Here is a 21,442-nt window from a genome sequence, read left to right as displayed (position 1 = left end):
TGTTTAGGGGGTGATCAGGCTGGCAGGCAGAAATGGTTAGGGGCAGTCAGGAAGACAGGCAGGTGAGCAGTTGGGAGCCAGCAGTCCTGGATTGTGAGAGGGATGTCCAACTGCCTGGTAGGATTGGCTGCTCCTGCCCGCCCCCTGCTGGGGATCAAGCCTGCAACCCAGGCATGTGCCCTTGGCCAAAATCAAACCTGGGACCCTTCAGTATGCAGTCTGATGCTCTATCCATTGAACCAAACCAGCTAGGGCTAGCCTGTTTATTTTTGCAAGGAATAAAGTAGGAGCATTTAAGGGATTTTTGAGGGAGGAGGTGTGGTTGTATTTATTTTAACTTCATTTTATTTTCCTCTTCAATATATGATAAGGCCTCTTTGAGATACTGCTCTTAACCATTCATAGACCCTTTAATGACTCCCTTCTTTGAATCTCCTATAAATACCGCACATTTGATCTCAGCAGTATCAATATCAGGCATGCATTCTGGCACTCCGCCTTTCCCATTTCCCAACACACCCACACAGAAATTGCTAATCAATCTCGCAGCTTTCTTTCCTGCACAGGCCGAATGAGTTCTTCCAATCCTTCTCAACAAAATGTACCAGGAAATCAATTAGATTTGGTCAAAAGGATTAAATATATTTGCTTTCCTGGGTTTAACCTCAAAGATGTTGTTCTTGCTTTTTTCCTGACTGAGCACTTAGGATTCCTCCAAGAAAAGATCTGTGTCACTGGGCATCCATGTTATAGGTTATTGTCACAACCAGACAGCATTTCAAAGAGGATCAGTGAATACAGATGTTTCAAAGCAGAGTGAGAATGAATTGGAAGACACTGTGTAAAAGAGTTTGTGTTAGTATCCTGAAATGCACATTTAGAGATGTAAGGTACAAGCCCAACGTTGACCTCCCTGTGTTTTAGAATAATCATCTTCTATATTGGTGGGTGTGAATGGGATCAGTGAGATGGATTATACTACATAATCTCTAGGTCCCTCTTAATGCTTGCATCAAATATGGAGAAAACTAGAATAGAATGATGTTGCTAAACTTTATTTTATACCACTCCTTTAATGACTGTTCTTCATACCATTCAGACAACAGTGTGGCTTTCCATATGCACTTCCCTACAGAGAGTAGATAAAATTCTTAAAAATCTATAGTAGAGAGGATAGTCTTGAAAGCCATGCTTTTCAATGGTAAGAATCAAATTTTTGAGAAAAGGGTTACATTTTCTTCTATAAGCCTGTTTTTCTAAGTACCAAAGATTGGAAGGACTCTGAAATTTTCTGAAGGAAATGCATTTGACCAGCAGGCCAGAAGGAAGGTATTAGAGTGGAGGTGTTCAGGATTTAGATACCTTTAAGTACCCAGGATCCCTTTCACAAGCCAAACATCAAGATGAAGCTGGGGTAACAGAAAGCCTGACCCTTCCCCCACACTCCCAGATATATTTGAAGGATATCTTAGAGCAGAAAGACACATTGTCTGGCTTCCTCAGTTACAGTTCAGAAGCTTATATTGCTTGTCTAGAAGCTTCATTGTCCAACAGATTACCTGAGCAATGGTGATGAAGTGGCCACGGGAGCATTTCACACAATCCTCCATATCTCAGTGTGGTGTGTAGCAAGCAGACGACATCCATGGCTCCAAGAGGGTCACTTATGATTCCTCCAAGAAAAGATCTATGTCTCTGGGCATCCATAAATTACAGGTTATTGTCACAACAGACAACATTTCAAAGAGGGTCATGGGAGGACAGATGGGCAGATGGAACCAAGAAACTTGGGCTCTGGACAAGAAAAACATGGTCATGTTCCAGGACAGTGGAGTCTACTTTCTAAGACTCAGGAGAAGAGAATCTCTAAACAGGAACAGAGGAGGGCCTGGGACTCAATCCCCTTCCTCTAGGGTGTGAATTTGAGAATTTGGCACAATTCCTAGGCGTGAACTTGAGAATTTGGCATAATCCCTAAAGGTAATTTGGGAACTTGGCACAATCCCTAGGGAGAAGGAGAAGGAGATGATCCTAAATTAACTGAGCATTTCTCTGGAAGAGATTGAGTTTGAGATCAGAAATGATTTGGATACTCAGAGTTGGAAAGCTTCAGTTTTCCTGCATCCATGGAAATGATAGATGGAGACCTTGTAGTTTTTGAGAAAGGAATTTACATTTTTACACTTATGTTTCTTGGACTCTTGGAACTAAAAAAATCCAACCTGTACAAGTGATGGTGAGGTAGGTAGCTCATACTTGTGTATTGGCAGTGCTGAATTCCTGCCGCTTGATTCTAAACAGCACTTTGACAATAAACCTGAAGCTAAAGATAAAAAGACAAGGAGGAGCAGAAAGAAGAAAATGAAGGCAAATGAAGCATTTACACTATGAACTAAAACTTTCATGCCTATGACACCCTGCATGATCTGGCGCTGCCCATCACTCCACCCCTCCACACACACTGTTCCACTTACACTGGCCTTCTTTACTCCACACTCCAAGCTCCACCCCCTGTTTTTTTTTTTTTTTAATATATTTTATTGATTTTTTAGAGAGGAAGAGAGAGGGATAGAGAGCTAGAAACATCAATGAGAGAGATACATCGACCAGCTGCCTTCTGCACACCCTCTATGGGGGATGTTTCCGCAACCAATGTACATGCCCTTGACCGGAATCGAACCTGGGACCTTTTAGTCTGCAGGCCGATGCACTGAGCCAAACCGGTTTCGGCAACCCCCTGTGTTTTGTTATTTCTTACCGAATCACAAACTGCCCAAAACAACAACAACGCCCATATACTGTCTCTCAGAATTCTCTGAGTGGACGGGGCTCAGCTGAGTGGGTCAGCCACTCCATGTCGTGTTGGCTCCAGTTATCAATGGGCTGGAATGGCCAAGATGGCTCCTCCCATGGCTGACAGCTTGAGAGCTTCTTACCTTTAGAATTACGGTATTTGCTGTGCAAGAGTAACGTTAAAGGGAAAAGTGTATCCAGAATCCTGCTCCCCAACAAATCAGGTTTTTCCAGTTTAATGTGTCCTTTGCAGTTCTTGTACCCATGTACTTAAGTTATGTATAGTTGTTTAGTGCAAATCTCATTTTGAAGTATGATTTTTTTTAACTTGACACATCATAGATCTTTTTTCTATGATGTTATATACACTTCAGAGTAGTTTTATTGATACATGATATTATATCAAGTTCTAGATTTTATATATTCCACATTATACCAGACCCTTTGTAAACTTTGGCATTTGATGTTGCCTCTGTTACCTATGTTCTAATAGTTTTAATTTTGCCCCACCTGGATTTGCTATTGAATCTCTAACTACCCTCATCACTCTGAAACATCTCCACCCTGTTTGTTTTCTTATTAGCACTCACTACAGCCTGGAATGATCTTATCCATGGAGTTTATTATCTGCCAACCCTCAGTAGGATGTTAATTTCTGTGACTGCAGAATTCTTTTGTCTCTCATCTGCAGCTGCCTTCTTGGGGCTTGACAGACTGAAGTGTATGGGCCTTTAGCTGATGTTTCATAGATGAATGTTGATTAGAAATAACTCGGGTATTTAATAATAGGCAAATTATTATGCATATTAGGCCAGTGCTGCTTATGCTTCAGTGTGCATACACATCACCCAAGGATCTTGTTAAGTACAGATTCTGGTTCCATAATTCTGGGAATTCTGGGATGAGGTCTGAGATTGCACATTACTAGCAAGCTCCCAGGTGATGCTGATGTAGCGGGTCCACAGAACGCAGGTTTAAGCATGTAGACATTTCTACCCACTGGTATATTTAATGATCATATAAACATAAAGCAAAAATGCACACTCAGAAGCTTTATCCATTGTTCAGGTATCTTTCTAGGTATTTTCAGTTGATAGCGTTACCTTGCTCAGGGCTGTCTTTTGGGTCTCGCTTTTCATGTGAGTTGTGTTTTAAAGCTAAAGCTACGTCTCAAATTCAGTTTCCTACTGCTTTCCATACCTTCAGTACTGCAGCACTGTCCACTAAGCCTTGGCGCAGGGGAGGGGCTGTGCCCACCTGGGCATGTGGAGATGTCCTGAGTGCTATGTCAGCCTGGCCTGGAAGATCCTGGTCCCTGCTTGCCTGTAATCACTTTAGCAATTAGCTAATGTCTCTGAGACTTTGAGTCAGCAGTGCCTGGTGATTCAGAGCCCAACGGTGTCCAGTGAGTTTCCGTGGGCAGCCTTGCTGTCTGGGCTCTGTCCTTTGCACCAACATTTGTTTGTCTCCTTCCTTGAGATGCAGGAGTGATGCCCAGCAGATCCAGTGTATCATGCCTTCTTTTGCCTCCGGGATTGGGGACTGTGGCTTTGGCTGTGGTCACTCATCCCTATTTCCCTCATGCCCTTCCTTCCTTCTATCTGTCCAGTCATACATCTTTTCATTAACTAACATATCCAACATGAGCATGTTTAACATTAGCCTACCTGTCCACAGTGCTGAGATGTATAAAGCAAAAAGCTGTAGCTCCCCACCTAACTCCAGTCTAGCTCTCAGGGGTGACCAAGCACTGTTAACAATTTGCTATCTTTTCTATGATCATGAATGAATATAATTCACAAAATATTTTTTGTTTTTGCAGAAAAGCCACTCTATTATCTCCATGTCGTTCTTCAGTCTGCTTTTCTGCCTTACTGCAGAGCAAGATAGTCTGCAGCTATCGGACACTGCAAGGTGGCCAGACGCTGGTGGAGATGGATGGGGTGGGCTGTTTGAGGGTTCCTGGAACAGATAAGGAAAGTGCTAAGGAAGCAGAACAGGGGCACCAAAACTGGTTTTTGTCTCTCCAGGAGAGTGCCTGACCATCCTGCATTTGACAGTTGTTTTGCCTGGTAGGTGCTGGGTCTCCTTGAAGTCCTCTTCCTAGGTTGTCACACCCAAATACAATACCTTCCTCTCAGAAGTCAGTGCAGCCAGATGCCGGGGTGCTCTGAGCCCCCAGGCTGGGCCATGAGCTAGATGCCAGAATTCTAAAGGTGAGATGGAGTTGAGGGAGTAGCATGTGAGTCTTCCAAGGAAGCCAGTTTATTCCCCAGCTACTTCAATGGAAGTATGGTATTTAGAGTGAAGGAGAGGACTGGTCATCAGCCTCTGGGCTGGGCAGACATCAGGTGCAGTAATGGCCTTATCTTTAGTCTATGCTTTCTGAGGGCAAGGCAGAATGATTTGGGAAGAGAAGGGTCTGTCCTGAGGGTGGATGGAGGACAGTGAAGCTAGTAGCCTGAAGGAGGGAGCTTTGTTGCAGAGGTTATAAAGGCCTTGTAGTCAAGTGTTGGGGTCAGGTAGAATGTACTTCCACTCACAGCTTGACCTTGGGCAAGTTACTCATGTTCTGAGTCACAGTTTCCTTAGCTTTATAAGAAGGCACTTTGAAATGTGACTTGCCAGGCTAGTCCTTGTTTGAGCATTGCAGATCTGACTTTATGTCTGTTCTTTATTGTCTCCCAGTGACAGCTCTAGGAGCACTGAACCTGGCCAAGCTGAACTGTCTGGGAGAGGGCAGGAAAATGTCCAGCCTGGATTTTTCAAGTTCCAGGACTTGGCTTCCTTCTGGATTACCCATAGTTGTCAAATCAGGAAGAGCAATCAAGAGAGAAAATGTAGATTCTGTATCTTGTTCTAGAGGTTGGAGCAGAGCATAGGTTTCCTGAAAACATGTAGATCTTGAGTTTCCCGAGTAGTAAGATTGTTTCAAACTGACTTTGTGAAGTTGTGCTCAACTTTTCTGGGCAATAACATGTGAGTTTGTATTAAATAATAATAATAGCAATAATATGAAAGACTTACATAGCACTAACTGTGCCATTGCATATTATGAACTCAATTAATCCTCAAAGGAAGTAATAGTATTTTTAATATACCTATTTTACAGATGAAGAAACTGAGGTAGATAGAGGTTAAGAACTTGCCTTAGATCATCTGGCTAGATTACAATTTCTTCCTGCAGATTAAAAGCTAACAACTTTTAATCTGTAGGAAAAATCAAACAAAGTAAATACCTATGAAACAGTATCTAAATTGAATTAATAAAGAAGCACCCCCTCCAACTCTATCCAACCTCCTCCCTCCAATCCAGCCAAACAGCAGAACAAGAATGATGTCTGGGAAGTGGTTAGCGCCATTAGAAATAACAAAAACACTTTCTGTAATCAAATGAAGTGATTAAAATTCTTTTCTGCAAGTGGCTTTATTAGTTCAAATTCTAAGTCAAAGAGATAAGTCTCTTAATCTTTCACCCTACTTTTAATAGTGTTTATATAAATGCATCTTTTACTGTAAATCTTGGAGCCTTTTAGGAAGCTGACAGAATGTAAGTGATGAACAATTGGAAGATATTTCATGTGCCAGCCTCTGATCCGAAGCTTTGATCATGGCTGGAAATCTATGAATTTTTTCCCCCAAATCATTCCGACTTTAGAGATATCAGTAACAAACTTCATAGATCAAATGCTTACTAGAGTTAAACTGTAGGTACATTGTCTCATTTAATTGTCATAAGAACACCACTTTATAGTAAAGGAGGTGAAGGTTGGGAGGGAGGAACTGACATGGTTAAGTTCATACCTAGATCCAACTGCTTTTCACCTCTCCCTTCAGTGATACCCTGGTCCAGGCGTCGTTCTTTCTGTCTAACTGCTGCAGCAGCTTGTAGTGGGTCACTTTGCTTTCATTCGAGACATGTGTATAGATTGCATCATTGGCTCCCATTCTTTACCTTTTTCTGTATTCTTGCTCTTTGCCTGGTCTTTGCAGTTCTTCTCACTAAAGGAATGGAATATATTTTTTGTCCCTTAACTTTGAGTTTGGTCATGTGATGACTTTAACCAATGTAGTAAGGCAGGTCCTTAAACAACCTGTCTCTGCTTGACTGCTTGAGCTTCTGCTGTCACCAGGAGAAGGATGTCAAGACTAGTCTGCTGGTCCCCGAGAAGGATCCAGCCACTCTCAGCCTATATCAGTCTAGTCCCAGATAATTCAAAGATGCATCAGCTAAATAAGTGCCTATTATTGCAGTGGTTCTCAAAGAATGGACTAGATCCCTTTGAGGGGGTCTGTGAGATAAATCTGTTTTTAGAGTAACAGAAAACATTATATGTCTTTCTCATAATGTTGAAATATACACTGATTTTTAAAAAAATATATTTTATTGATTTTTTACAGAGAGGAAGGGAGAGAGATAGAGAGCTAGAAACGTCGATGAGAGGGAAACATTGACCAGCTGGCTTATTCACACCCCCTACTGGGGATGTGCCCACAACCAATGTACATGCCCTTGACCAGAATCGAACCTGGGACCCTTCAGTCTGCAGACCGATGCTCTACCACTGAGCCAAACTGGTTTCGGCTATACACTAATTTTAAAAAAATATATTTTATTGATTTTTACAGAGAGGAAGGGAGAGAGATAGAGAGCCAGAAACGCCGATGAGAGAGAAACATTGACCAGCCGCTTCCTGCACATCCTCCACCGGGGATGTGCCCGCAGCCAACGTACATGCCCTTGACTGGAATCGAACCTGGGACCTTTCAGTCTGCAGACCGATGCTCTACCACTGAGCCAAACTGGTTTCAGCAATATACACTGATTTTTAAAAAAAGCAGTGGTAGACTATATAAGAAAACCAAGACCAACTATATACTGATTACAATAGACATACTGTAGATTCAAAGATAAAATAAGTTGAAAGTAAACATATTAAAATGTATAATTACATCATGCAAACAGCAACTGTAAGAAAGTAGGACAGGGGTATGTGTAGGAAGCAACCAATTGATGTGTTTCTCTCAGATCAATATTTCTCTCTGTCTTTCCCTTTCTCTCCCACTCTCTCTAAAAATCAGTGAGATAGTATCCTCAGGTGAGAATTAAAAAAACACACAAATAATCAAAAAAATCTGCTGTGCTTATACTGCTATCAAACAAATAGATTCAAGCCAAAAGTCCTAGAGATAAACAGGGATAATCTATAATGATGAAAGAAATCCATTGGGAAAATGTAAATATTACAAACATATGTGCACTGAATAACAGAGCCCCAGAATACATGAAGTAAAAATGGACAGAATTGAAGGGAGAAATAGACAATTCAACAAAAATAGTTGGTGATTTCAATAGTCTAGTTTCAGTATTGGATAAAAAACTAGGCAGAAGATCAACAAAGAAATAGAAGACTTGAGCAACATTATAAAAGGGTGGAGCCCTGGTCTGTTTTGCTCAGTGGTTAGAGCACCAGCCCACACCCAAGGATCTTGAGTTTGATTCTTGGTCAAGGGCATGTACCTCGATTTCGGGTTCAATCCCAGGCCCTGGTTGAGGTGCGTGCAGGAGCAATCAGTCAATGTTTCTCTCTCTCTTTCTCTCTCTCAGATCCTCTCTCTTTTTCACTCTGTCAATGGAAATAATATCTTCTGGTGAGGATTAAAAAGTAAAAAATTTTAAAGGGTGGAAATAATAGAGTATGTTTTCTGGCAACAATAGAATGAGTTCAGAGACTAATATAAAGGAAATTTGGAAAATTCAAATACGTGAAAAGTAAATGACACTCTCAGATAGCCAGTGGATCAAAGAGGAAATCACAAGGACAAATAGAAAATACTTTGAAATGTATGAAAATGAAGATACAGCATTCCAAACCTAATAAGAAAGTTTTGGAGTTCTGGTCAAGATGATGGCATAGGTAAATTCGATACTCAGAACCTCCCATAGGCACAACTAAACTACAGGACAACTACCATGCAGACAAGTGAAATCTAGCTGAAAAGTCTAATAATTAAGTATAAAGAAAAAGCCATTGCCCTGGCTGGTGTGGCTCAGTTGGTTGAGGATCGACCCATGAACCAAGATGTCCCTGGCTCAGTTCCTGCTGGGGGCACATGTCCAGGTTGTGGGCTTGACATGTCCAGGTTGTGGGCTTGACCCTCAGTAGGGGGCCTGCAAATGGTGGTCGCTCATCTCATTGATGTTTCTATCTCTCTATCCCTCTCCCTCACTTCTCTCTCTCTCTCTTTTTTTTTTAATCAGTTAAATCCTCAACCATGGATATGTTTGTTGATTTTAGAGAGATATATGCGGATTGGGGAGAGAAACATCAGTGTGAGAGAAAAACATTGATTTGTTGCCTCCTGTATACCCCCTGACTGGGTATCAAACCATTTAGGTATGTGCCCTGATTGGAAATTGAACCTACAAGCTTTTGGTGTATGGCACAGTGCTCAAACCAACTGAGCCACCCTGTCATTGAGGTTTGTGGCTGCTTGTTATGTAGTAGTAGCTAGCCCATATACTGTCCTGTGGTAATTTGTCCACGTAGCATAGTGAACTTTCAAAAATACCTGTTGGGTCTATCAACAGATGAATGGATATATAAACCTCTCTCTCTCTTTTTATTCTCTCTCTCTGTCTCTGTCTCTGAATATAACTAGAGACCCAGTACATGAATTCGTGCACCAGTGGGGTCCCTCTCCCTGTCCTGCAATATCAGGCCGAAACCAGCTCTCCGACATCCCCTGAGGAGTCCTAGATTGCGAGAGGGTGCAAGCCAGGCCAAGACACCCCACCAGTGCACAATTGGGGCCAGGGACGGATGTGGAAGTTTGGCCAGCCGGGGAGGGACTGTAGGCATGTCCAGCCCATCTCACTCAGTCCCGATGGGCTGGATCCCAACAGCAAGCTAACCTACTGTATCTGCCCCTTGATCGTCAGTGTACATCACAGCGACTAGTCAGCTGGTTGACTCTCTGCCCCCTGATGGTCAGTTCATATCAGTGACCTTAGCATATCATTAGCATATTATGCTTTGATTGGTTGAATGGATGACGGGGCACAGCATATTAGGCTTTTAGTATATATGATGGAATGCTATTCAGCCATTTAAAGGAAGGAAATCTTGCCATTTGCAACAACATGGATGGACCTTGAATGTATTATGCTAAGTGAAATAAGTCAGAGAAAGACAAATACTCTGTGATCACACTCATGTGAGGGATCTAAAACAAACTAATTTCATAGAAAACGAGATCAGATTTATGGTTACCAGGGGCGGAGGGGAGGGGGAAATTCAGGGGATTAGATGAGAGTGATCAAAAGGTACAAACTTCTAATTATAAGATAAATGCTGGCGATGTAATGTACAGCATAATGACTATAATGAACACTACTGTATAGTATATTTGAAAGTTGCTAAGAGTAAATCCTAAAAGTTTTCACCACAAGAAAAATTTCCTTTCCTCCCTCCCTCTTTCCTTCCTTCCTTCCTTCTTTCTATCCACATGAGATGATGGATATTAACCAAATTTACTGTGGTAATGATTTCACAATATAAGTAAATCAAATCATTATGCTGTATACCTTAAATCTATACAGTGCTGTATGTTAATTAAGTCTCAATAAAACTGAAAGAATAAAACTAACTCTACCCAACACCTTATTCTTAGATATATAGTATATATTGAATAGAACTGTGAGAAAATAAATTTCTATTGTTTAAATTTTTAAAAATTATGTATATACTGGAGGCCTGGTGCACAAAATTCATGTGGGGGGTGTCCCTCAGCCCAGCCTGCACCCTCTCCAATCTGGGATCCCCTTGAGGAATATCTGACTGCCCGTTTAGACCCATCCCGGTGGGGATGGGTCTAAACAGGCACTCGGACATCTCTCTCACAATCCAGGACTGCTGGCTTCCAACTGCTCACCTGCGTGCCTTCCTGATTACCCCTAACCACTTCTGCCTACCAGCCTGATCGCTCCCTAACCACTCCCCTGCCAGCCTGCTTGATTCCTAACTGTTCCCCTGCCAGCCTGTTTGCTCCCAACTTCCCTCCTCTGCCAGCCTGGTCACCCCTTAACTGCCCTCCCCTGCAGGCCTTGTACCCCCCAACTGCCCTACCTTGCAGGCCTGGTCCCTCCCATCTGCCATCCCCTGCTGGCCATCTTGTGGTGGCCATCTTGTATCCACATGGGGGCAGGATCTTTGACCAAATGGGGGCAGCCATCTTGTGTGTTGGAGTGATGGTCAATCTGCATATTACACTTTTATTAGATAGGATAGAGGCCTGGTGCACAGGTGGGAGCCAGCTGGTTTGCCCTGAAGGGTGAGCCAGATCAAGGTGGGGTTCCCTTGGGGCATGTGATGGCCTAGGCAAGGGGCCTGTGGTGGTTTTTGCAGGCCAGCCATGCCCCCCCCCACCCCCCCCCTCAGAACCCAAGTGGAGACACTGGTATCTGGGATTTATTTATCTTCTACAATTGAAACTTTGTAGCCTGGAGTGGAGCCAAACCTTCTGCCTGGCTATGTATCTTCTGTAATTGAAACTTCGTAGCCTTAAGCGGAGGCCTGGGCCAGCCAGGGTGTGTGGGAAACCCAAGTCTCCCTCCTGCTCTCTGTGGCAAGTAGTCATCTTGATTGGGTTTATTTGCATATTTGCTCCTGATTGGCTTGCAAGCGTGGCTTGTAGGTGTAGCAGAGTGATGGCTAATTTGCATATCACTCTTTATTAGATAGGATATCTGTATCTGTTGGAGTATATCATTACTGTGTTTAAACTTTCAATTGTTTTTGTTACATTTAGAGTGAAACCCAAACTCTTTCCCTGGCCTCTGAGTCCCTGCAAGATCTGGGCCTGTTGACCTTCATGACCTCATTTCTTACCACTCTCCCCTTAGTTCACTCTACTCTGGCACATTGTCCTTCATGTTACGCCGGATTGCTGCTGCCTCTGGGCCTTTGCATGTGCAGCTATCTCTGCCAAAAGTGTTCCCCCAGATCTTTCCGTGGCTTGATCTTTCCTCAGTCAAGTCCTTGCTCAATGTTACCTCCTGAGATTGGCCTTCCCTGCCCATCTCATCTTAAATAGTAGCACAAACCCTGATTTGTTTTCTTTAGGGTACTTACACCTCCTGCTATTAAATTAATGCTCTAAGTATGTGTTTGTGTCTGATCTGTCTCCCCCACTACAATGTCAGCTCCATGAGGGCAGGGACTCTATCCTACTCAAAGCTGAATCTCTAGGGCCTGAAGCAGTGCCTGCTGCATCGAGGGAGTTGTGCTTTATTAACATGTGTTGTGTAGATGTGCTTGGAGTTTATATCCCTGGCTGTTCTCACGAGGCTATACATCCCTCGTAGCCAGGGTTGTGTTTTATTAAACCCCTCTGTGTTGGAGGAATGGGTATGATGATTCTTGCCTGTGGACTTTGTGAGGTTGTTTTGAAGCTCTAACAAGCTAATAAACTGTGGAATGTGCTCTAAGGAACAAAAGCAGGGCAAATACTGGAGGTGCTTCTGATTTGGCCTTCTTTATAAAGCATATTTGGCTCCCTGCAGACTCCAAATTTTGCAGGTTCAGAGGAGCCAGGCTTTGTTTCCAGGTTTAGTCCTCCCTGTCTGCAGCCTCATGTGGATGCCGGTGCTGGCCATTCCCTCTCTGGATACCCTGGGCATCTGTTGGTGATGACCTCATAATGCCAGACAGGACCCTGGGTGCCGCAAACCCACCTGGGAGGACAAACCAAAGGTAAAGTTGGACGAGACAGCAACCCTCATGCTACTTCTGTGCCTGCTGGGTGGTCTGTCAGGGAGTGATGGCTCCCCTTCTGTTTTAGTTGACCAGGCCACTTACTGATCTTTTCATTGAGCCTGAACTTCAGGAAGCTTCAGAAGCAAGAAAGCTGGAGAAAGCCTGGGACAGCTCTGTGTGTGTGGGTAGGGTGGGTATCTACCCTGCGGCTCTGCATACTGAATGTTAGTTGTATTAGAATTAGAGTTTAGGCTAAACCTAATTTAGGCTGAAGTTAGTTAATTTAGGTGAAACATTCTCCCCAAAGACAACCTGGTGTAGAAGAATGTGACCTGAGTTTGGAACTAGCGCTAGCTGGATTTGAGCCACGCCTCCCCCATCCACCAGACTATGCCTGGCAGAGGGGTATTTTGCAACCCACAATAGTACCTTAAGTCCCTCTTTAGATGCATGTCCCTCAGGAAGTGAGAACATGAAATCTCTAACCTATCAGTATAAACAAATGAATCTAAGAACTTCTTCCTTGAACTCCAGAAAAGTCTAAGAGTGTCTTCCTTGAATCCTAGACACGGGGGTGGGGTGGGGGTGAGAGTTGGGGTAAAGGGATGTGAAAGAGAGTAGGGCTCCCTTGATGACACGTGCCTCAGGCCTCACAGTGTCTCTCCACTGACCTTTAAGAGACACTGAACTTCTGTTTTGTGCCAGGCGCTTTTTATGCCATCTCAAGCTTCACGTCTGTTCAAAGAAGGGATCCTTGCCATTTGTTATACTTGAGGAGACATCCCTTTTCCCCTTAGGACTTGCCTGGCACACTGTCAGTCCTTGGATTTTGGTGTATGTGGCAGGCATTGGTTTATTACCCAACTCTTTCAACATGGGACCAGTGTGCACGCAATGTTCCAGACAGGGATATAGCAGTGAATGCAACCAGACCCGCTTCCGCCCCACAGGACAGGCATTAGTCAAAACCCACACAAACGTAGGGGAGATGGCACTTGCGGAAAGCGCAGAGAAGGAGAGGTACAAGAGGTTCTGATGGAGTGAGGTGCATGTGGTGGTTTTCTGGGATATGAACTTGGCCAGACTGTGGGGGGGTGACTAGAGTGCACAGAACTGGAAAGACAGTTTGGCCCAGGGCCACCCAGGCCCCCTGGGTGGGCCGGAAGGCATCGGACTGTCTTTGCTGGCCTGGAAGCTGTGCAGCTTGCAGAGGCTTCTGTTCTCATTTCTAATGTCTCACTTGCTCATTCCTTTGCATCTCATTGAGAACTAACACTGTGGGGAGTGATGTGTGTGATGGGGGCACATGGAAACCTCACTGACATGGTCTTCCGGTGCTTTTGTCAGGGGCCCCTGTTCACTCAAATTGGGGTGATCAGAGTGGCTTTGTGGCTTTGGGTACAGAGGACCAGTTCCAGCTTGATCTTGGGACCGTTGAGCCTGACCATTGGTTTTTAACCGGTTGTCCCCAGACTCTGGGCATTCTCGTAGGCAGCAGCCACATAACAGCTACTGCTTAGTGTACCAGGCACCAACTCACTCAGCTCTTATTTTGTTGAAGCTCCCTGAACAATTCAGTGGCATGGAGTGATGGTGGATTTCCCAAAATGGCACAGCAATGCCTTTGGCTCACGCACTCCCAGCACCTCGCCACTCCCTGCAGGAGTCTTCTCTGCTCCTCCTGAGCCTGGGGCCTCGTGGACTAGAAGGTGGTAGTGGAGGGATGCGGTCTGACTCCTGAGGCTAAGCTCCAGGAGAGAATGGCCTTTTCCTCAATCTCTGCCTGTCTGTCTGTTTTCCTCTGTCCTTCTCCTTCTCAGTCTCTAGCTGTTTGATTCTCTCTCTCTTTCTGTGTCTCTCTCAGGATGCTTGTCTGAGTGAGACAGCATAGGGATCCTCACGTCAGAGCTCTGACCCACAGCCCCAGCTCGGGTCCCAGCCAGAACCCACTGCCTCCATGAGAGATGAATCAATCCTTCACAAGCCCAGGGTGACTCCAGCTCCCAACCTTTGAGTTTCTTCGTTTGATGGTGACAGAGCAGAGGCGAGCTGCCCCTGTCAATCCCTGCTCAAACCATTATTTCATGAGCAGAATATTGTTTTAAAACACTACATTTGGGACAATTTGTTTTGCAGCCATGGTAACTGGAGCATGTGGACATTATCGTCATGCTCCCTTGTTAGCTAGCACACAAGGCACTGAGAGGCTGGCAGTGTCTCTCAAGGTAACTCGGTCAGTACCTGATAGCATCAAGGTTTAAAACCGTGCTGGACTGGCTCCTTCATGCCATGCTAATTCCAGGGGCAGGGCATCCATCTATCCAAGGAGTGTCTGCATGAGCCCTTGCACTGAATCCTCCTCTGCCATGCTTGAATTGTCAGGGTTTCCCAGAGGCAGGAAGATGGAGATCATAAGGGAGCTGGGCTTCAGGATCATAGATTTTGGAGGGAAGGGGATGCCCACTCTCTGGGACCCTACTCCAAAGTCCCAGAACCCACAGTTCTCAGAAAAAAAGGGTAACAGACTAGGATTAAGTCAGACATCTAATATACCAATTAGTGAGACAATGTTAGGCAAATCCCTCATGTTGTGAGCTCAGTTTCTCTATCTGTAAAGTGGACAAGGTATGGGATTTCCCAGTGGGGAATAGGCTGATAAGGGCATGGAGGTGGAATGTACAGGAGTGTCCAGAGAGCTGTACCTGGTACAGGTAGCTGAGTGGTGTGGGTGAAGAGGAAGCTGACAGGATGGAACCGGGTCTCAGAACCGGCTGCAGGTGGGATTAAGAAGATTTTGCTAAGGACTGGGCATTTGTATTGGAGAGATAGTTCGCAAGTCTGGTGTCCTGGTCCCAGCTCAGCCCCTCTTTCGTTGGGTGACAGTGAACAAGCCTTTCTTCCTCTCTGCACCTCAAGTTCACCTGTGTGAAATGAATGTAGGTTTGTGTCCATGTTCCCCTCAGTCCTCGTGCTCTAGGATCCTGGGTCCGGGTCTGCTCTTGGCTGTTGCTCATCTGGAGAGAGCTCCAGCTCCGGTATGTGGTCTGCCCCAGGAATGCGGGTGCCTTGGCTGTCCTGCCCAGGCTTGGAGCATTCTTTCTGTGAGCACCTATTACTGTTGGAGGGGCCCTTTAGGATACTGCTGATGGAGTGTCACCAACAGCCCACCAGTGGAGAGAATGCGCCGCCTGCCCCGAGGTAGAGCTGGGAGTAAGGAAGCAGCTGCTCTGTTCTCTCCATGGCCTTCTGAGGGGCGAGCTGCTCCAGGACCAGGACCCCTGAAAAGCTGTGCCTCCCGCTTGGGTGCCCAGCCCCACTCAAGCCAGAGCCGGCTGAGGATGCCTGAGCACACGTGCAGGAAGTGCCTGCCTTTTCCAGCACGCTGGAGAAAACACTTTCATAGCGAAGGCAGAGCAGAGAGTGGCGGGTGGAGATAGGTTGGTCAGTCCGGAGGCTTTTGAAAATGGATTCTCTCCACACATTGCAAAAATAACCCATATACACAATGAAAATCAGAAGGTACAGATAATAAAAATACTTAAACCACCCATAGCCCTACTGTTACTGAACTCTAGGGTTTGCCACTCGTGGTGCCCCACTAGAATATGAGACATGGTGTCTGCAAAGTAGCTTTATTTACTTGCAGTAAGTAAATGAAAGAAGGAGACTCATACCCAAAACTCTGCCTCCCGGGAAGGGAGGCCTAGCCATTGCTTATAGACACTATTTGGTCAATTCCATGTTGATTTCTTCTTTGCAGTTGTGCCAATCCATCCAGTTCCCTTCCAGTCAGCTCATCATGTTTATTGCAGAATCTGCAAAATAGTGTCATGCATTTTAACATTTAGAAATAACATTTACAACTGCCCAGACCTTGAGACCTATCTAACACTGCCATCCAGAGATAACTGCTAATTTGCTTATAATATCCTTTATAGACAGTCTCCCCTCCTTTCCCCTCCCCCATTTCTTCCTCTTTACCATCCTCCTCCCCCTCCTCTTCTCTCTCATACACACACACACACACACACACACACACACACACACACCACCTTTCCATGTCCATTAACTCAGATCCACCCTATCATTTTTAACCTTTCTATAGCTTTTCACTGAATGCGCATAGTCCTAGTCTTGTTCCACTCATCCCTTTTCACTGTTACCAACGATGCTTGATTAACACCTTATACCTCTTTGCTTTTTTGTTCAATTGTATCACTTAGAAGGGTTAATTGCTGTGTCAACAAGTGCACCGCTTGCAGCCGAGGATTCAGGCTTTGGTACTTATTGTCCAGTTTTCTCTTAAGGATGCTATTCCAAAATACATTCCTTTCAGTCAGCAATGTTTGAGAGCATCAGATCCCCCTGCCCCTTCCTCCCCCAGGGTATTTTCCTTTTTCATTTTCATCTGTCTGCTAGATGAAAAATGATAACATTTCACTGGCTGGACTCACTCTTTCTATAGAGCGTGTTAGCCTTTCCCATACAGCACATACTCATTCTTTCTGCAGTGTTTATTGAGTACCTACTATGTGCCTCGTTGGCACTGAGGATGCTTCATCTGTCTGTTTCATACTCACTGCTTCACTGTGTGTGTTTTGCTGCCCAGATCTAGAGGATGATAGGAAGCAAGAGCTATGGGGGACCAAAGAGATTGTCTCATTGTAAGGAAAGAACATGGGGCCTTGCCCACGGGCCACACCAGGCAGAGCCTTCCTGGTGGAGTTGTAGCTGCACTCAGGCAGAGATTTGGTTCCTCCACTTGCCTTGATTTTCTCACCCTGCTCGGGGGCACTGGTCGATGGAGTTCAACTCCGAACCCAGAGCACCACTTTCAGAATCACTCCGCTGGATCCCAGCCGATGCTTAGAAAATGCGTATTAAATGCATGTTTGTGCATCACAGAGCACAGGAAATAGTACCATGTAGTCAGCAACCCAGGCAGACTTCGTTGGTTACCCCTCTGGGAAGAAATATCTTTTCCTTTTCTCTTTCTCCCCTCTCCTTCCTTTCCCTCCTTTCCTCCCCACTCTCCTCCCTTCTCCATTCTGTTAGAGAGGAGCTGATAGAAATGGGCAGGAGTATTGAAAGCAGTATTTGTTTTAGTTGCGTGTCCTATGTGCATCTAGACTGACCTCACCTGATTCCAGCGGACCCTTATCCCCTTTCCTCAGCCCCCCTCTACGTCACCAAAACGTCATTCCAACTTTCACTTCCAGGGCCTCTTTAATGCTGCTCAGGCCTTTCATGGCACAGGAGTGGCCGGGTTCATGGGCAGATGAGAGTGTGGTCTGGTTTTACTTGTGACACTGGGCGAGTCCTTGCCATATGGCCCTGGGCACCACCCTAGTCAGGCTACCTCTGTTCTCAGCAGCTTCTTAATTGATTTGCTTGCTTCCAATCTGTGCCGCCCCACCCCCCACAATGTAAATGCTTTTCACTGATCACAGCTCTCCTTAAAACTCCCAAATCTTCCAGGAACCCTGAGAGAGAGAGAGAGAGAGAGAGAGAGAGAGAGAGAGAGAGAGAGAGAGAGAGAGAGAGAGGGAGGGAGGGAGGGAGGGAGGGAGGGAGGGAGGGAGGGAGGGAGGGAGGGAGGGAGGGAGAGCGCGCGCGCGAGCGCAAAGTCTCCACCATGGCTACCAGACAGGGTCGTCTGGTTCTCCCACCCTCTCTACATTTGCCTCACACTTTATGCCGGTGATGCTGGCCTTCTCTAACCAGTTGTGTGGCCATGGGCAAGTCCCCTTCCCTCTCCGAACTGTTCCCTCCTCTGTGAAACAGACTTGAGAATCACAGCCATTCTGCTTGTTTTGAGGTTTACGGCCACTTTTAAATGACCCTCCACTCTTCTAGGTCCTTATCCTCCAGAAGAAATCACAAATCCAAAGATCCTCACTCTGAATATAGTCCGCAATAGAACAGCCTGTTTTTATTCTAAGGTCTGGCATTCTGGAAAATGCTTTTCTCTCTCGTTATGTCTTAACCTAGGCCAACAAGGTCTACCAAGGGAGAACATGATTTTTTGTGTGCCAATTTCTACATAGTTGCACTGTGACATCCACTGTCAGTGGGCATGTTTGAGGAATTAGAAGCATCATGCCTTATCTCTGTCATCACACCCTCTCTGGAAGAATGGTACATATGCATGAGTAACATGCTTTCTCACAAAGATTCCTCCTTATCTTGATTTCCACAGAAATATTGTTCTGGGAAGCACAGGTCTGCCCATAGTGATTAATTTGTTGAGGGATGTTCTTGGGTAGTCCAGGAACCATTTTCTCAACATATTTTTATTGATAGGTATGTGTGATAGGAAAGATGGTATGTAAATACATAAAGGACTTTGATATATGGGATTAATACTAAACGGAATTAATTACAACGGAATGGGGAGACTGAGCACACTCATATTACAGTGCAGTCAGCACTGTGAAAACCTGCACTCACGCAGCAGAGGCTCAGAAAGTGGCGAGTTCTCAGAGGGCAGGGTAGTCAGAGAAAGAGGGTGTCCCTGAGGAGGTAAAGATTTGGAATTCCCATCACACCAGTGAGGTTCAAAGGAGCTACTGTCCTTGCCTGGCACCGTCTCTCTCTCTCTCTCTCACACACACACACACACACACACACACACACACACACACACGGTGTTTGTCTAACTGAATTGAAAAGACACGTGAACTCCATGCAGAAAGATTAATAAGATGGAGGTTGATTGGATGAGAAACAATTTTCATTGGATGGACCTGGGCTGAGAGTGTCAGTATAACACAGAGTTAGTTGTACTGTACTTCCCTGTGTGCAAAGCACTGCTCGTGTTGGGTGGGGGCAACGTCTCCCCAGCTGGAGGCACCGGGGGTGGGAGTATGCCTTATTCATCGTGAGGCGTCTTCACAAGGACCCCACAGTAAATAGCACCTCCCACCCCCGACCCCCCGCCCGGCTTTTGCACACCTGGAGAAAAAAACAAGAGGAAAGGGAATCCCCCACCCCCACCCCCCATGAAGGCTACATGAGATTTTAGTTATTGTATGAAACCGAATGGTCCTGCCTGCTAAGTGTGTCCAGAATTCCGCACAGGACTGGGCAGGCCTCCCCTGTGGGCTGAAATCGTGGAGCCCTGAAGAGGTGGCCCAGGAAAGCTGTTCCCCACAGGCAGCTCTGTTCCTGCGGAGGGCCAGCGTTTTCCTCCCAGAATGCACCCCTCAGGGTGTTCAGGGGAAACCCCTCCTCATCAGCCATGGGATGGGGCTGGTGTGTTTATCCCGCTAGAATTAAGCTCTGAGGTGGCATGGATCATAACATTTCAGAAAACCAGAGGATGTGATCTCAGAGATTAGCTACTGACCAGCCCTCATTTTACTTATGCAGAAATGGAGGCCCAGGGTCACTTAATCCTCATCTGAGTGATTGAAACTTAAATATGTAATTTGTGTGGCAGATACTATTAATATTGCTAAAACAAACAAACAAACAAACAAAAAAAAACAAGACAACAGGTCTCAAGTGGAGATACTTATGCTAAATCCAACATTGCCATTACAGTTTGACTCTGCCATAGATAAAAATCTTAAACTGGTCAGTCCTCTGATCAGCACTAGCTAGGTAACCTACTTGATAAACCCATCATCCCCTACGGGGAAAGTAACCTTGCAATAACTAACCCGATATTTGCCTAGTATAACTCCTTGTTCCCACTCCCTTCCGCTTTTAAAAAGTCTTTCATTTTGTAAGAGTCCTCTGAGCTGCTTTCTGTCTGCTAGATTGAATGCTGCTTGATTCATTAATCATTAAATAAAGCCAATACGATCTTTAAAATGGACTCAATTGAATTTTTCTAAACAATATTTTTTCTGAACAAATCCCAAGGGCAAGAAAAAGACAATTCTTGCCTCTTGCCTCTTCACAATGCTGCAGGAAATGAATTCCCAGGCCCATCCTAAAAGGCGCAGTCCACTAGAATCGCAGGCCCAGGGCTGCCTAAGGGTCTGCCCCGAGTCTTGTCATCAGACTGTAATTTTGGAATCAGGAAACAGGGTCCTTGGCTAACTCAGCTGTATCCACATAATTAAAAGGAGAAGTGAAATGTCAGGAGGAAATATGCATTTAATAAATTTTAAAGAGCTCTGTTCATTTTTGAATCTCCACTTTTTTTTCCTTCTGCCTTTGTTCTTGCCACTGTAAATTAGTCCAAAAAACGATTTCAGAATAGAAAAGGAGCTAGGAGCCAGAGAAGCAGTCTTTACATTTAACCTTCTTGTGGCACTATCTAAGATTTTAATTTTGTAGCATGGCAAGGAGGCAGAGATGATTTAGAGCCCCATATGGCCGAGACCGGTTTGGCTCAATGGATAGAGCGTCGGCTTGGGGACTGAAGGGTCCTGGGTTCGATTCCCGTCAATGGCATGTACCTTGATTGCGGGTATATCCCCAGTGGGGGGTGTGCAAGAGGCAGCTGATCGATGACTCTCTCGTCGATGTTTCTAACTCTCTATCTCTCTCCCTTTCTCTCTGTACAAAATCAATAAAATATATTAAAAAAAGAAAAGAAATTAAAATGAAGATATAATCCTCCACCCCTGTGAGATCTCTCTCTAAAACAACTTAAAAAACAAAGACCTCTCCCCTTGCTGATTAAAACGGACAGCATTTCTAATTCCTCATGAATGGAAATATGAGCTAAAGTATACCAAAGCAAGGATTTACTCGTATTCACTGCTAAATCCACCACATCAAGCCCCTGGGAGGGGAGAGCGAGCGCTGAAATTAACCTGCCTGGTATATGGGAAGTATCACTTAAATGCTTTTGCAACTTCATCACCATCTACTCCGGAAAACACTTGTTATTCAAGCCTCCTATTGCCTGAAAGTCTGCAGCTTCTGAACCAAGA

This window comes from Pipistrellus kuhlii, unplaced genomic scaffold, assembly GCF_014108245.1.
Source record: "Pipistrellus kuhlii isolate mPipKuh1 unplaced genomic scaffold, mPipKuh1.p scaffold_m20_p_11, whole genome shotgun sequence".
NCBI classification, from domain to species: domain Eukaryota; kingdom Metazoa; phylum Chordata; class Mammalia; order Chiroptera; family Vespertilionidae; genus Pipistrellus; species Pipistrellus kuhlii.
The sequence above is the reverse complement of the archived record's forward strand: the minus strand, read 5'-3'. Positions refer to the sequence as shown.